Genomic DNA, 17,387 nt, shown 5'->3' on the forward strand with positions numbered 1-17,387 from the left:
TCATTAACAAGGAACCGAGTTAAAGTTCACCGTACTGTATGACACATCCTAAATTATGAGACCATAACTTCCTTTTTTTTTTTTTAAAAAAAAAATACTGTCAGCCAGTGATGTCCAAATGTCTTTCCGGGAGCCATTTTTGGCTCACAGCCCCATGTTTATAGGCCTTGGGTGCATTTTAGAAAAGGTACAATTACAGCATAAAACAGAAAATAGAAGAGTAATAATTTGTAATTAGAAGAAAATAAGTTGAAATGGTAATACTAATAACACCCGTTAAAATTAAAAATATCAACATAGTCAGTATGCAGCCCTCGGTGTAAATAGTTAGGTAAGCCATGAATAAGTCATTCTAGCAGAGACAAAACAGGCAACAAAATTAAAAGACATACTAAATGACAAAAACAATCTTACCTCCTTGCTGTGTTGCCGTCACCACTTGCTGGCGGCCATGTGAGAGCTGTGCATCACAATAAAAGTCCTCATGTCTATTGACTTGAAGCCCTGCCCACCTGCGTCTTCTTCTCCTTTTACCTGGAGTCATAAAGCATGCAAATGACCTCCGCTCAGCCCACCATGGCGACAGTAGCCACGGTGATAGCACACAGGTGGTGTGTGTTACAGCGTGTTTACCCTTGTACCGGAGGCAGCCACGGACACGTGCACGCACACTTGTTAGCTGGGTCACATGGTGACTTGAAGGATGATGACCTACAATTCTCCAAACCTGATTTTAGCATCTATTAGGGGATGTCTACCTTGCTACCTGTATTTACGTGCTTCCCAAGGGTTGGTATGATACACTGGGACGTGTTAATAAATCAGTTTATTCACTGTATGACCTGTTTCTTCACTTCACAGCAAACAAGAATCCTGCTCCAATTAAACAAGAATCAGATAACTTGGAAGTAGTGGGCCCTGAACTCATTCTTCAAGGCACATGGTCAAATCTGTTTTTAATGTTTTAACTGTGTATTAACAAATGAATGTTGTATTTTGGTGTGTCTTCTACTATGTTTACTTGCTTTATTCAACATTCTTCTGTAAAGTATTTGGAAAAGCGCTATACAAATAAAATGTATTATTATTATTATTATTATTATTATTATTATTAAATACCTTACCTCCACCCTCGGCCATCTCTGTGTGGAGTTTGCATGTTCTCCCCGTGCATGCGTGGGTTTTCTCCGGGTACTCCGGTTTCCTCCCACATTCCAAAAACATGCTAGGTTAATTGGTGACTCCAAATTGTCCATAGGTATGAATGTGAGTGTGAATGGTTGTTTGTCTATATGTGCCCTGTGATTGGCTGGCGACCAGTCCGAGGTGTACCCCGCCTCTCGCCCAAAGACAGCTGGGATAGGCTCCAGCATGCCCACGACCCTCATGAGGAAAAAGCGGTAGAAAATGAATGAATGAATGAAGTCCACAAAACATGTGGACTGGTTGGACAAATTCCAGGGTCCAGGACCCTTGCATGGGTGGGCCTGGACTACAACGAAAACCTCATTGCAGCTTGTGTAGAGGTTTAACTAGAACAGTCGGCCTTACCGCTCCACTCCAGCAACTCAGGAGTAGACCTTCCCAGGGAGGCTGAGGAGTTTGACTCCCCCTATATTTGGAGCAAACCCTCCAGCGTCTTTCTTAAAATGGGGGACCGCTTACTTGAGATTGACGGCACTCTTTGAGTTTGGGGGGGGGTTGCTGTCCATCATGCTTCTTCTCCACTGGTAACGATTGTATTTCAACTGTTTTTTTATGGTTTCAAAACAACTACAAAAAATATTTGATGCTGCAGAAGCACTCCTTCCTTGTGTTTCTATTAGTATTCTAGACGGGACGGGGAGGTTTACTGATACGGGAACAGCAGGTGCGCTCTGGCATTGCTGCTCCCTCGGAGCGGCAGCACATCATTAGGCCAGGCAATTATTTTGCTTCAGTGAAGGTCTCACCTGTATGTTCAGTGGCAGTGTGAGAACTTAAATGAAAAGTACCAAAGAACAGTTTGAAAGTGCCCGAGGGACATGGCGGTTTGATTACAATCATGACAGGAAACGCGGCGCCATGCAATGGATTCTACTAGCTATTATTTATCATCTCTAATTGCAATATTTATTTTCAATCAAAAAAATGCATTTCCATTGGAAAAAAAGAAAAAAACTTGAAAGAAAATTGTTTTTCAGCACACACGGGTCCTAATTAGCACCAAAATACCCAGTGTTTACTTCCTGTCTACCTTTCTCATGTATACCATTTTCATATCACTCTTTATTACCAAGCATAATAAACCACCGCCATCTTTTTAGTATGTATAGTTGTTGCTATAAAACCCTTAATAAATTCGCTTCCCTCCTTAAGAAAAGATCATCACCTGGAGTACTTTCACGCTACATAGTCACAAATGGGGCCTAACATGGAATTAATTGTGGTACTTACTATTGCCTGACACAACAGTACAAATCAACAACGACAAAAGCAAAATATACATTGTGTCCGTTTTAACACAATAAGAACACGGCAGGGCGGCACCGTGGTCTAGGGGTTAGCGCGCAGACCTCACAGCTAGGAGACTAGGGTTCAATTCCACCCTCGGGCATCTCTGTGTGGAGTTTGCATGTTCTCCCCGTGCATGCGTGGGTTTTCTCCGGGTACTCCGGTTTCCTCAAAAACATGCTAGGTTAATTGGTGACTCCAAATTGTCCGTAGGTATGAATGTGAGTGTGAATGGTTGTTTGTCTATATGTGATTGGCTGGCCACCAGTCCAGGGTGTACCCCGCCTTACGCCCGAAGACAGCTGGGATAGGCTCCAGCACCCCCGCGACCCTCGTAAGGAAAAAGCGGTCGAAAATGAATGAATGAAGAACACGGCAGAAAAAGACGAAAAACATACATACCTCAAGCTAGGAAGTTCATCCACATGCTGTCCACTCTTTGGATGGGGACACGCTTCCCAACACAGGTGTTGCCTTCGAGGAGGTCACAGCTGAGCTTTCTATTATTCTTGTGCCATGTCTTCTTCTTCTGCTTCGCAGGCGGAGACATGTCCTGAGGTGGAAAAAAAAAAGAGACACCTGAAAAGTTGAGGGGGGAAAAAAAAACGCCAACCTTTTCTTGACAGATGCTGTTGCAATGTTTTGACGAAGCCAAAAAGACAAAAAAAAAAACACGTCCCACACGGATTGAGCACAGGCACAAGCACATCTGATCTAGCTATTCCACTTTTTTGGATACTTTCCACCCGAGTTTGACAATGTGGGAGTAGAAGAACACCTCCATATTTGGATGCCGATGAGGGGTGCTCAAATTGCGGACCGTGGGCTGGCAAGTTTTTCTTTCAGCAATTGCTCTTTGTTTTTAGCTCTCCAAAGTGGTGGCGCTAATGCACTACTAACGAAATGACAAGTGATATAGCTTAAGTACGACTTCATGGCGGTTCATTCAATGGATCGCTGTCAAATTTTGACAGGTTATTTTAGACATATGGATGACATTAAATAATAAAGTATAAAGTAAATAATATCATGAATGTGTGTGTGGGTGAAACATTGCGGTATTTGAAACATGAACACATGTTTCTTTCCCTTTTCTGTGTATTCTAGCATGACAAAAGTAGTTTATGTGAGCTTGCTAGCATGGGAAATGCTAGCCTCAACAGGAAATGTCTAAAATGTCCAGGTTGTATACTTTAAATGTAATACTACAAGATTTATCTTATCGTTTTGGAATTTTGACATATTTCACACAGGTGAAATGCAATGGGTGTATTTTACTTGTATTACTTTTGCTGTTATTTAAATTTTAAAAAGCACTTTTGTCAGCTTTGTATATGTTTTGACAGTTACTATGGTACCCATTATGTCATTGTATGGTCATAGCATAGCATTATTAAAAAAAAACTGTATTATGGAAAGCAGGAAGTGAACAAATGTAACAGTTACTGATTGTAAAAGTACCAGATGGAGGACATGTGGAACTGTGAACTCATTATGGGATGCATTAAATTGTAATCTGATGCATGTTCAAATGAAATAAAACCATTACCATTTTGTTATGCAAAACTCAGCTCCAAACTAATTATACACTTGTATAATGAAAATGACAGGTGATACATATACTTCATTCGATTTTTTTTGTTTTTTGTTATCGGTCACTGTGAAATTTTGACAGGGTATATAAGATAGTGTATGATATTTAAATGAGCAATGTGAGTGGTCAAAGCAAGATGTGAAATTTTGGCTTTTACCAGAAGATCAGATTGTCACCATAGTGTCCCCCATTTTGCTATATAGTATATTTTTTTCTTAAGCCCTGAATGCAAAACATAGTCTGCAAAAATGTTCATGCATAAAAAATGTACGGTGTGTTTGAAGCCACTAGAAGGGGAAAACCAGGACACAATGGCTATATTCAAATCCTCCTTTACACACGGCTGTTGTGCTGGCTGACCTTTTCTCAAACGGGTTTGATAACGCCGCTTCCCAATGATCCTATTTATTTGAATGGATCATGAGGTTGCCAGGCTTCATTCAGCATTCAGACTGTGCGGAAAGAGTTTCCAATCTGAGCGCACAAAAGGCAGGCATCGTTCAGGAGTAATCGCTCGCACTGAATGTCGTCTATAGCTCTGCTTAAAAAAAATGCCTAAAAAGGGCACCTGGGTAATCATTTCTAAAAATAATCTGCCACATATTGTCTGTTGGGATACAAATGGAATGGACAAAATGTGGGTAATAGGGTTTTTTTTTTGACTCATTTGACTGCTATTTTGCCAATTATATTCAAAAAACAGATTTTTCCTATAGTGCACATACAACAATAATTAATAACTAAAGAAAATGCAGAAACAGATAGGACAAGGTCGCTGCTACAAGCATCCGCAATGATTTTGCTGGGCTGCAATGTACTTACCCTTAGAGATAGGGTGAGAGCGCTCTCATCCAAGAGAGCCACTGCTCCTCCACATTGAGACAAGCTAGATGATGTGGCTCGGACTTAGGGTCAGGATGCCTCCTGGACAGATTCATATTTTCTGTTAAAATCCAATCATTTATGCAGTCATTATTACCAAAAAATGCAAAACGCAAAGTACTTATGTTTTTCGATTGAAAGTCAATTTTAAATGTATTCACTAGTTTTCATATTAAAGTTATTTGCTGTAATTTTAATCAAACTGACTGTTCAAAATCCATTTCGATTATTTGTCTTTTGGATTTCAGGCATACATTTAAAAACACCAATAGAACAAAGATTTGCATAAACATGAATGTATGCAATGTGAGTGTGAATGGTTGTTTGTCTATATGTGCCCTGTGATTGGCTGGCGACCAGTCCAGGGTGTACCCCGCCTCTCGCACGAAGACAGCTGGGATAGGCTCCAGCACCCCCGCGACCCTCGTGAGGAAAAGCGGTACAAAATGAATGAATGAATGCATATTGAAATATTTTAGCCCTAAAGACTAAAAATAATCACTAATCCAGGGTGTACTTCGCCTTTCACCTTTCACCTGGGATAGGCTCCAGCACACCCGCGATCCTCATGAGGATAAGCAGTATAGAAAATATATGAGTGGATGAACTACAAGTACTCATGCTGTTTATGAAAGTGGGGTATGCGTACCCCTGGGGGTACTTCAATTCAATCCATAGCGGGTATGTGAATAAAAAAAAAAAAAAAAAACAATTGGCGCCTAACACTCAAAATTACAAGGGTGCCCGTATGCCTCAGTGCGAGCAGACCGCAGCAGAAAGGAGACAGAGCAGCAAGTTGTTCCTTGCTCTATGTGCATCATATCCATATCAACAAATAAGTAGGTTCAATATTTCAGGTTAATTAACATAATACGGTTTATGTTTTTTTTTTTAAGTGTGCAGGACTCGGGGGTACATGTCTGAAAGGGTACTTCATTGGTGCCTGTCAAAAGTTTGAGAACCACTGAGCTATTGCAAATAATACATACGTAAAGCAAAACATTCTTGTAATTTGAGCTTCTGGTTGTACAAATGGCGTATTTCCTGTTGACGACTGACCCCAGATCACCTACTAAATAAATAAAAACAAAGTATTATTTGGTTATGCAATAAAAGACACTTAAGATACAGGAAAACTAAAAAAAATCTGTGTCTTCCTGCTCCAGTCATTGACAAAATATGGATCACTACTGGGTGTTTTTTGCAGCCCGGAGCTCCACTGTAGCGTAACTGACTTCTGTACTGGAGAACACACAGCAAGAGGAAAATAGTCGATGCCGGAGGATTGTTTGCACGAAAAAAAAGGCAGCGTGTTCATGTATCTGCATGCATGGCACTTTTTGTACTGTACTACTACTGACTTAAGAGGTGGAGATAAGTCATCGCCTTAGCGCAGCAAGTATACTGCAATGCACCACAACGCATTCTATACATACTGCATGCACTTAGTGAGAGGAGAGCTTAACCTCTAAGATTTGCATGAGGAGTGACATGAGTGCAAAACGACACAAGCACTTTTGTTGGTTTCAGCTTGAGGTGACCAGCAGACTGCCGGACATTCTCTTTCGCCTTTTGGTTGATATTTTCTAAAATGCAGAATTACTTTTTGTTCAGGAGTGGTTTTGGTCTCGGAACGTGCAAGCTGTTTTTGCCCAGTGTCTTTCTCACTGTGGATCATAAACACTGACTTTGAAGTGGACTTTTTTGGGTTTGTTTTGTATTGTGGACTCCCATCGAGCAGCTGCACACAATAACCCGAACAGAAAGCTTTCTAGATCTTCTAGAATCTGCACCTATTCCAGCTGTATTTCCTTGGCTTTCCAGTTTAATGTTAGTGCGGCCCGCGCAAGTTTGATATGGATGCTGTATGGTATCATGTACTCAGAAAAAATTATTACGTTTGATTAATGTTCATGTTAAAGGTTAAATAACTGTTAATAGTTATCCTCCCTATCCGTGTGGAAGTGGTAAGTTTTTGGCTATTTAAGTTTAAAGGAAATAACTTGAAGGCTACCGTTTAGGTCGCTAGCTCTCTAGTTTGCGAGTTAGCATGTGTCTCAAGACCCTGCAGTTGCGCAATATGTTGTAAATAAAAAGAGTATAAATGTGACTATAGTCGTGTTTTGTCATGTCTACAGGGCTCTAATAATGCTTTGTTAATTTTAATCTGAAAAAAATAATTTGTCTACCCACCAACTATGTGTGTTTTCTTAAGTTTTTATTATTTGCTGTTTTATTATTATATTTATTTATTGATTGATTTTCTTTTTTCTTGATTTGTTTATTTATTTTTCATCTTATTTTGTGTAGAAAAATAAAAAGTAAGATATTTGAGAACAGTGGAATGTTTTATCAGAGGTTTTCTTGTAGAAAATTGGAACCAAAGCGAAGTTTTTTAATTTTTTTTGTTTTTAATAAAACAAAAAACCCAGTCTCACCCAGACCCTAGCTCCAGTGGCCCCCAAGTAAATTGAATTTAAGACCCCTGCTGTATATCTTTCTTTTGTAATAGAAATGCTAGCAAAAAAAAAAACTTAAAGTAGTCACGGGTGCACCAAAAAATAAATACTTGATGAGTTCAGCGTGAAGTAATATATGACGTATCCCGTGGAGGCTGCTAGACTGCTAATATATCTGTTGGGACAGTATGGCCTTTGTATACACACTGTGTCCCTTGTTTTGACTAATGCCGCTGTCACGTCTCCCGCAGGATACGGACGACAGTGCTTTTTAAAATGGATGAAATGTGTATCTTCCGCATGCTTTTCTTTGGGGAGAAGAACATTTTTAGCCATACAGGAGAATTTCACGACTACTTGACAGGTGCGTGAATATATCGTCACGTCCTGCATGGATCATGCAAATGATACTAAAATTACTAAACTTGTGATTTACAAGGTCCCCGAATTTGCCTGCTCTCCGGGGGATTATAAAAAGGATACAGGCAGATAGGAACCTCTTTGTCATTGTGACAATGTGCACGGTATACAAATACACAAAAACAAATACAACGCTAGTTTTGTTGGACCTGGATCAACCTCCATACTCTTAAACAGAGGGTCAGATTCAAGGTACCAAATACCAGATACCAAAATTTGGTGTCTTTTCAATGGCAAAGCCATTTTGAAAATGTCAGTGAAGGTGATGCACTGACTCCTTTCATTAATACACGTTGCTCACTAAAACCATAGCCAAAAAAATATTTTTTTGTTTTTAATTAATTCTTAGTCCCAATTATTTAGTATCATGTGCTGTACATGCACTCTATCCTTCTCCGGGAAAATTCCGATACTTCTGACCACCTCCTGCTGAGTTTGGTTATATCATCCTCTATCTCGGCCGTCATTTGACTGCATTCAGCAGAGCATAAAAATATATCGAATGCATTTGATGCAAAAATGCTGGCTTTTCCTCTGTGGAACGACGTGGCTTGCACACTAAGCTGAGAAACCACGCTCGTCTTCATTTTAGTCTCTGTATTTCATTAGGAAATCTGCAATTTTTTACTTAAAATGGACTCATGTACAAATATTAATATTTATTTTGTGTTTTTTTTTTTCATCATGACACATGATCACTGGTGTCCTGGTCTTCCCTCCTAGTTGTTTCTAACAAACATTACATTTTTATGCATGCATTTTTTTTTTTGCAGTTAGGGCTACAAGTACAGTGTGAAAATGTCTATAGCAGATAGGGGGCGCTACCAACTTCTGGGAGGTGATATTCTGGGATAGTTATGGCCACCTTGTTCCCACCACACACATTAACAAAAACGTAAACACTCAATTTCATGTCATCCATATGCCATACGTATATTCCACATTCCAAAAACATGCTAGGTTAATCAGCGACTCCAAATTGTCCATAGGTATGAATGTGAGTGTGAATGGTTGTTTGACTATATGTGCCCTGTGATTGGCTGGCGACCAGTCCAGGGTGTACCCCGCCTCTCGCCCAAAGACTGCTGGGATAGGCTCCAGCACACCCCACGACCCTCGTGAGGAAAAGCGGTAGAAAATGAATGAATGAATGAATAATATGTATGATTAATAAATAAGATAATACCTCGCCTCTCGCCCAATGACTGCTGGGATAGGCTCCAGCATGCCCCGCGACCCTCGTGAGGAAAAGCGGTGGAAAATGAATGAATGAATAATTTGTATGTTTAATAAATAATATATTAATATTATACCCCGCCTCTCGCCCAAAGACAGTCTGGGATAGGCTCCAGCACGCCCCGCGACCCTCGTGAGGAAAAGCAGTAGAAAATGAATGAATGAATAATATGTATGATTAATATATATTAATATAGTACCCAGCCTCTTGCCAAAAGACTGCTGGGATAGGCTCCAGCACGCCCCGCAACCCTCATGAGGAAAAGCGGTAGAAAATGAATGAATGAATAATATGCATGATTAATAAATAATATATTAATATAATACCCCGTCTCTCGCCCAAAGACAGTCTGGGATAGGCTCCAGCACGCGCCGCGACCCTCGTGAGGAAAAGCGGTAGAAAATGAATGAATGAATAATATGTATGATTAATAAATAATATATTAATATAATAGCCCGCCTCTCGCCCAAAGACTGCTGGGATAGGCTCCAGCACGCGCCGCGACCCTCGTGAGGAAAAGCGTTAGAAAATGAATGAATGAATAATATGTATGATTAATAAATAATATATTACTATAATACCCAGCCTCTCGCCAAAAGACTGCTGGGATAGGCTCCAGCACGCGCCGCGACCCTCGTGAGGAAAAGCGGTGGAAAATGAATGAATGAATAATTTGTATGTTTAATAAATAATATATTAATATTATACCCCGCCTCTCGCCCAAAGACAGTCTGGGATAGGCTCCAGCACGCCCCGCGACCCTCGTGAGGAAAAGCAGTAGAAAATGAATGAATGAATAATATGTATGATTAATATATATTAATATAGTACCCAGCCTCTTGCCAAAAGACTGCTGGGATAGGCTCCAGCACGCCCCGCAACCCTCATGAGGAAAAGCGGTAGAAAATGAATGAATGAATAATATGCATGATTAATAAATAATATATTAATATAATACCCCGTCTCTCGCCCAAAGACAGTCTGGGATAGGCTCCAGCACGCGCCGCGACCCTCGTGAGGAAAAGCGGTAGAAAATGAATGAATGAATAATATGTATGATTAATAAATAATATATTAATATAATAGCCCGCCTCTCGCCCAAAGACTGCTGGGATAGGCTCCAGCACGCGCCGCGACCCTCGTGAGGAAAAGCGTTAGAAAATGAATGAATGAATAATATGTATGATTAATAAATAATATATTACTATAATACCCAGCCTCTCGCCAAAAGACTGCTGGGATAGGCTCCAGCACGCGCCGCGACCCTCGTGAGGAAAAGCGGTAGAAAATGAATGAATGAATAATATGTAGTATTAATAAATAATATATTAATATAATACCCCGTCTCTCGCCCAAAGACAGTCTGGGATAGGCTCCAGCACGCGCCGCGACCCTCGTGAGGAAAAGCAGTAGAAAATGAATGAATGAATAATATGTATGATTAATAAATATTAATATAGTACCCAGCCTCTCGCCAAAAGACTGCTGGGATAGGCTCCAGCACGCCCCGCAACCCTCGTGAGGAAAAGCGGTAGAAAATGAATGAATGAATATATGTATGATTAATAAATAATATATTAATATAATACCCCGCCTCTCGCCCAAAGACTGCTGGGATAGGCTCCAGCACGCCCCGCGACCCTCGTGAGGAAAAGCAGTAGAAAATGAATGAATGAATAATATGTATGATTAATAAATATTAATATAGTACCCAGCCTCTCGCCAAAAGACTGCTGGGATAGGCTCCAGCACGCCCCGCAACCCTCGTGAGGAAAAGCGGTAGAAAATGAATGAATGAATATATGTATGATTAATAAATAATATATTAATATAATACCCCGCCTCTCGCCCAAAGACAGCTGGGATAGGCTCCAGCACATCTGCGACCCTTGTAGGGATAAGCAGTAGAAAATGGATGGATGATGGTAATTTTCCAATCGGGTCAGTTGTGTCTCTCATGGTTTAATGTACACTAATAAGGTGGACTACTGGACTCCAAAGTACTACTACAAAGTACCTTTTCCAGAGCCAAAATGAGGCGAGATAATGTCAAGCATACCAAAGCACGTACATTTGAGGCTACTTCTCTCATAGCGTCCAGCGATTATAGGCGACTTCACGGCTAATATAACTGACGCTTTGGAAAAATGTTTTTGTTCACAGGCCGCCTGGCCGAAAACGACGTTTCGTCTGAGTGCGGGGTGTATTTGTCACAAGTAATTAATTCCTCCGCCATAAAAACACCCAGTGGGCATGATGGGAAAAGGTGGCTTCATTAACCTTCCACTAAGCTAAGAAAAAGGCCCGTTTTTGCAGTCTGTTGTTTAAAACAGCACAGAGCTCCTGTCATATAGAGGATCTTTGACAAGTGTTTTATAGGACGTCCTTAAAACATCATAGAATAGAATCAGGTTGACTTGGCAGTTCAAGTCCAAATATTTCATCCTCCCTGGTGTCTTCCCCGTTCTCGCAGGACCGAGTCTTGAATTTTCCGTCTTTCTCTCGGTTTCTTCTGTTCCCTTTATCCTGCACTCAACTTTGTCTTTCTGCCCGTTTCTTCCAAATTGACATTTCACGCTGCTTAATCTCCAAGGAGGTACAAGTGGTGCATTCCATCATGCTGACTGATATGAAAAGCCCACAGACCTCCTTTCCTTTTTTTTTTTCTTAAATGGGGACGTGAGAGACAGAATCAAATAAATAAATCTCCCAGAAAGTCGAAGTAGCAATGACAGCAAAAAAGGGGGGGATTTTTTTTTTTTTTTTTTTTGCATTTCAGCTAAAAGGCACTCACCTCCATGTCTTTTTGAAAGGGGGGGGGGGTGTACAGCAGGAATGAGCTAAGGAGCAGTTTGACAGCTAGTTGTACAGCTAAAGTTGTACAGCACAAGAAGATATAGAGACATTTCTGTGCTCTAGGGACAAAATGCGAGACAGATGTTGAGATTAGAACCCTCAAACTGGGTTGTCACGGCTTTAATAGCCGTGTCAACATTTGCATTGGTGGAGCACAATCCGTTCCGAAGACATTTTAAAGCATTGAACGCCTGCTCTGTCAATGCTTATTATTATTCCAGTAAAGCCTTTGAAACAGCTACGAATGGTAAAATTACAGTATTTAAAGCAGTGCTGCATATGGAAAAGTCAAAGGAAATGTGGGGCTACTTTTATACTATTTCTATTGTTTTCTTAAAAAAATTTTTAAAACATTAAACAGAATATACAGTGTAAATTAAAGATAATGTTCTGTGTTATTCTTTAGTGAGATTGTCTTTTTTCCTGCTTTTTAAATTAATTATATTTATTAATTACATCCATTAATTTTCTATGCCACTTCAGGGTTGCCGATTCACTTGAAAACACAAATTAATTAATTCATTAATTTTCTACCGCTTTTCCTCGCGGCGGGTGCTGGAGCCTATCCCAGCTGTCTTCGAGTGGTGGGGTACACCCTGGACTGGTCGCCAGCCAATCACAGGGCACATATAGACAAACAACCATTCACACTCACATTCATACCTATGGACAATTTGGAGTCGCTAATTACCCTAGCATGTTTTTGGAATGTGGGAGGAAACCGGAGTACCCGGAGAAAACCCACGCATGCTCGGGGAGAACATGAAAACTCCACACAGAGATAGCCGAGGGTGGGATTGAACCCTGGTGTCCTAGCTGTGAGGTCTGCGCGCTAACTACTTGACCACTGTTCAGCCCACATATTATTTATATAATTTATAATTATATTTCCAGGCCCAATAAAAGTGTTGAAAATGTGTTGTACGAAAGCATTGCTTTGTAACTGTCAAGCAAAAATGCAAAGACTGCTTATTAAAGTACGCATTATTGGATGATTTGATTGGACATGTTTCTTTTGTTCATAATTACCTCCAAGCCAAGTGCCTCCGTACAGGCTTATTATAACGTGGTACGCACCAGCCATCAACATTCCACTGTATTTTAATCAACAAAATATATATGAATAGGATATATATATATATATAGGATACATGAATAGGAAGATAAATGTTTGTGTTTATTTAGACAACACATCCACGCATTGGAGTGTCTGTGAATGCATCTCGCAGGCGTGCTTGAGCCTATCCCAGCAGTCTTGGTCGCCAGCCAGAGGGAACATATAGACAAACAACCATTCACACTCACATTCATACCTATGGACAATTTGGAGTCGGCAAAAAAATTCAATATATATATTGATATATCGATATAATAGTATTAGTATATAGTCCCAGTATATATAGTATATATAGTCCTAGTATTTTCGTTCTCCTTTTCACCTCTTCCTTGTTGACAAATGTTAATGCGGTGAGCTTTAATAACGTCAGAGCGACTGGTGTCCCAGGGATAAGCGACTGAACAGTTTGGGAACCACTGGACTAGTTCTCCGACTAATTAAATGTGTTGTTTGTGTTTCAGCTGCCACTTCCCATATAGCATATGTGTATTAATATCCCAAAAAAAATAGTAATAATTATGTGGAGTTAGCATTGTCCTGTCCCTGTCCACTTGCTATGACATACTGTCGGGAGTAGGCCTCCCACAGAGTGGCCTCGACTCTTGCTAATCATCATTCGTCCTTGCAGTCAACATTCACATCCGTCATAGTCATACTCCTCGCCATAGTAGTCCCTTAACCCCAGGCGTGACTCACACCGAGGTTCTCGAAGGATGGTGGTGGGGGGGGTGGCTATATGAGTGGCACCATTATTAGAGCTCAGTAATGGATTACCACTGCCTGAAGATGAGAAGGCGGGAGGTGTTTCACTGCTGCGCTGTAATGCCTTGACTCGTCACCTTATTAATTTTAAACTCAGCTGTCAATGGAAAAAAGACATGAGGCTTTGGGATTTGATCTGGAACATGCAAACTCGCCGATAAACCTCAAAAAAACAGTCTACGAAAAACAACAATACATTTAGTCCGAAATGGGATGCCATTTCTAAAAAAGGACCTTCTACTGATAGTCAAAGATTGTCTATGTGGAAATTATTTCCACAATAAGTGAATATTCTCAGTCATTTCATATTAAGCCACACAATAAAATGGAACACGTGTGCTACAACGAGTTCCCCCAAGGAGAAAATAACCTGTGGTACAGCTTCACAAAAACCGTAACAGTTTAGTTACATTCTATGGTTGGAGAATAATCAACACATATGACTGAAGTAGGTAATTTTGGACATGTGGACATGGGGAGGATTCCCGGTTTGCCGATCAATAATGGGTTGATTGACTGCCATTTTGTTTTCCTCTTTCTTGCAGAGCCTGGCTTCTGTAACTTTGGTAACGGAATCTCGTTACGCTGCAGACAACAAAACAGAGGGGCGAGTAAAGAGGAGCATATGCAAGAAGAATGGCCGCCACTAATTGGACAACAAAATGGCAAAATGTACTCTCCCTGCTGCTGGTATAGGAGGTACATCCTGCGTGTGTCGTGGGAGCGTATCGGAACCAACTTTTAGTATTTTAGACGTATCATAGTATGACAAAAAAAAGTTCTGGGCATACACAAGACAAAAAAAGTATGGAAACACGTCTGCTCTGCTGCTTTTAAGAACCTTCCGCTAGTCAAAGATCCTCAATAAAATGAAAGATAATCGATATGACAAGAGAGCTCTGCAGTTTTTAAAAAGGAACTAAAAACAAAGATCCTCTCTACATGATGCAAACTGTTTCTCCCACGTTTACACTGTATTTGATGGCCTCTGTGTTTACAGTAGAAGGTGTTTAGAAAGTGTTTTCGTGTTCAGACAAAATGGGGTTTTGGTCTACAAGAGAGGAGAAATATGATCTCAGGGAAGAACTACATTTGAAACACTTATATGCTAGGACTACGTTAAAAAGCCATAGCATTTCAGTATGTGGAATCAAACTATGGAATGGATTGAGTAAGGAAATCAAACAATGCACAACGATGAGCCAATTCAAGAAACAATACAAGCAGTTGATGTTTGCTAAATACAAGGATGAAGAGTCTTGAAGCAGTCATGATGTGCTATATATATCACTATATTGACACTTACTATGGTACACATTATGTCATTAGATAGTTATATCATGTTAAAAAAAACACAAAAAATAATTATTATGGAAAGCAGGAAGTGAACAAATGTAACAGTTACTGATTGTAAAAGTCCCAGATGGAGGGGTAGGATCCTTTTGGACATGTGGAACTGTTAACTGATTATGGGATGCATTCAATTGTAATCTGATGCATGTTCAAATGAAATAAAACCATTACCATTACCAAATAATTAGTCTATACCACTGACAAGAAACAGCAAAAAAATAAAAGTTCTTCAACTGCCTGTGGTATTGACCCACTGAATCATGGTGCTAAATGCAGTTTCCTTCGCCAGATACGTAGGTCAGCATGATGAGCTGTTGAGCTGAGGTCTGAAGCGGTTATTAAGCTAATAAAGAATAAGGGCTTTTTAATAATTAAACGATCATGCCGGTTCCCAATTGTGTTCATGGTTCAGACACACACACACACACACACACATACAGGCAGGCTTTTTTGCATATAAATGAAAACCCGTATGATGAATAAATGCAAATCAAAACGTACTAAGATCACTCGAACAAGCAAAGACGTCACGGTGAGGTTTCACAGCAGGACATCCCGCAAATAAGTCCACCCCCCACTCTGTTTAACAGCCTGTGGAATAAGAATGAAGATGGTGGAGGGAAATGTATGTATGATGAAAGAGTGGACGGACATCAAATTCCTGGACAATGATGGATGTAAGAAAGTAGTGGAGAGGAGTGCTAAAGTCGATGGGGTATGGGGGAGTGGTATTTCTTAATGCATTACTATGGTAATGGTAATGGTTTAATTTCATTTGAACATGCATCAGATTACAATTGAGTGCATCCCATAATCAGTTCACAGTTCCACATGTCCAAAAGGAGTAGGAAGAAGCAAAGCTTATTAAATCCTACCCCTCCATCTGGTACTTTTACAATCAGTAACTGTTACATTTGTTCACTTCCTGCTTTCCATAATACAGTTTAAGGTTTTTTTTGTTTTTTTTTTTTTATAATGTACCTCGTACCGAAGTACAAGGTGATATGAGCATCCAATGACATAATGTGTACCATAGTAAGTGTCAATATAGTGATATATATAGCACATCATGACTGGTTCAAGACTCTTCATCCTTGTATTTAGCAAACATCAACTGCTTGTATTGTTTCTTGAATTGGCTCATCGTTGTGCATTGTTTGATTTCCTTACTCAATCCATTCCATAGTTTGATTCCACATACTGAAATGCTATGGCTTTTTAACGTAGTCCTAGCATATAAGTGTTTCAAATGTAGTTCTTCCCTGAGATCATATTTCTCCTCTCTTGTAGAGAAGTATTGGATGACATGTTTAGCTAATTGGTTATTTTTTTAGCCTTACGCATTATTTTAGCTGTTTGAAGATGAACTATATCAGCAAGTTTAAGTATTTGTGATTTTAGAAATAAGGAGTTAGTATGTTCTCTGTAGGCGGCATTATGAATTATCCTTACTGACCTTTTTTGCAGTACATTTAGCGAGTGAAGATTGTTTTTATAGTTATTAGCCCATATTTCCACACAATAAGTAAGATATGGTAGAACCAGAGAGTAATAAAGAGTGTGGAGTGATTTCTAATTGAGAACAAATTTTGCTTTGTTCAATACTGAAATATTTCCAACCGCCTTATGTTGTATGGAGACTTAAGCCTGGCTTCCATTTTCACAATTTTGCATTGCGTATTTGTCTCGTACTTTGGTAGCAGTCGGACAAATCTCAAGAACAAGTTCGCTCTGAGGAACCTCGGGGGCGTATGACTTTATGGTTCATTTTGGTGACCTTTGTCTTTGCCAGTCAACAGATATAGATTGGTATTGTTTTTATCAGTCTATGTGACCTTACATTGTCCTTTGACGTATCTTTTTCCGTCTACTCGAGAGTAATGAGCTCCGGCGCTATAGCTGATCTTGCCTACGTCTTCACACCCCGACCACCACTATCCATTTTGTTATTGTCATGGTATATTCTCCTCCTTGCAGGAGACCCTAACCATGACGAGTACCCTGAGCATTTGAGTAGATCATAATAGCAGGCGTCCAAATGGCCTTGTCTCGGCAAGCAATTTAAAGTGAACAAATGGAGCAGACCAAGTGCAGGAACGTTCTTTACTCTGACAGTCACAGGTAAGATCTTACTAAAAATAAAAATATACAGGATTACCATAGTGATACCGGTGAGGTTTTTCTTTTTTGTCAATTTGCGTTTTCTGCATGTTC

At 40.0% G+C, this 17,387-nt stretch overlaps 1 protein-coding gene across 6 annotated transcripts in view; it reads right to left on the minus strand.

Annotated features, from left to right (window-relative positions):
- LOC131125136 (phospholipid-transporting ATPase ABCA1-like) overlaps positions 1-17,387 on the minus strand; it is a 124,487-nt gene that overhangs the window by 93,866 nt on the left and 13,234 nt on the right. For all 6 annotated transcript variants that reach the window (XM_058066359.1, XM_058066360.1, XM_058066361.1 and 3 more), the window contains 3 exons: positions 4,910-5,011; positions 2,896-3,046; positions 415-534 (listed from right to left, as the gene is read on the minus strand). The gene's annotated coding sequence lies outside the window, so the exon portion shown is untranslated. The remainder of the gene's footprint in view (positions 1-414; positions 535-2,895; positions 3,047-4,909; positions 5,012-17,387) is intronic.

This window comes from Doryrhamphus excisus, chromosome 3 (genome assembly GCF_030265055.1).
Source record: "Doryrhamphus excisus isolate RoL2022-K1 chromosome 3, RoL_Dexc_1.0, whole genome shotgun sequence".
Lineage (NCBI taxonomy): Eukaryota > Metazoa > Chordata > Actinopteri > Syngnathiformes > Syngnathidae > Doryrhamphus > Doryrhamphus excisus.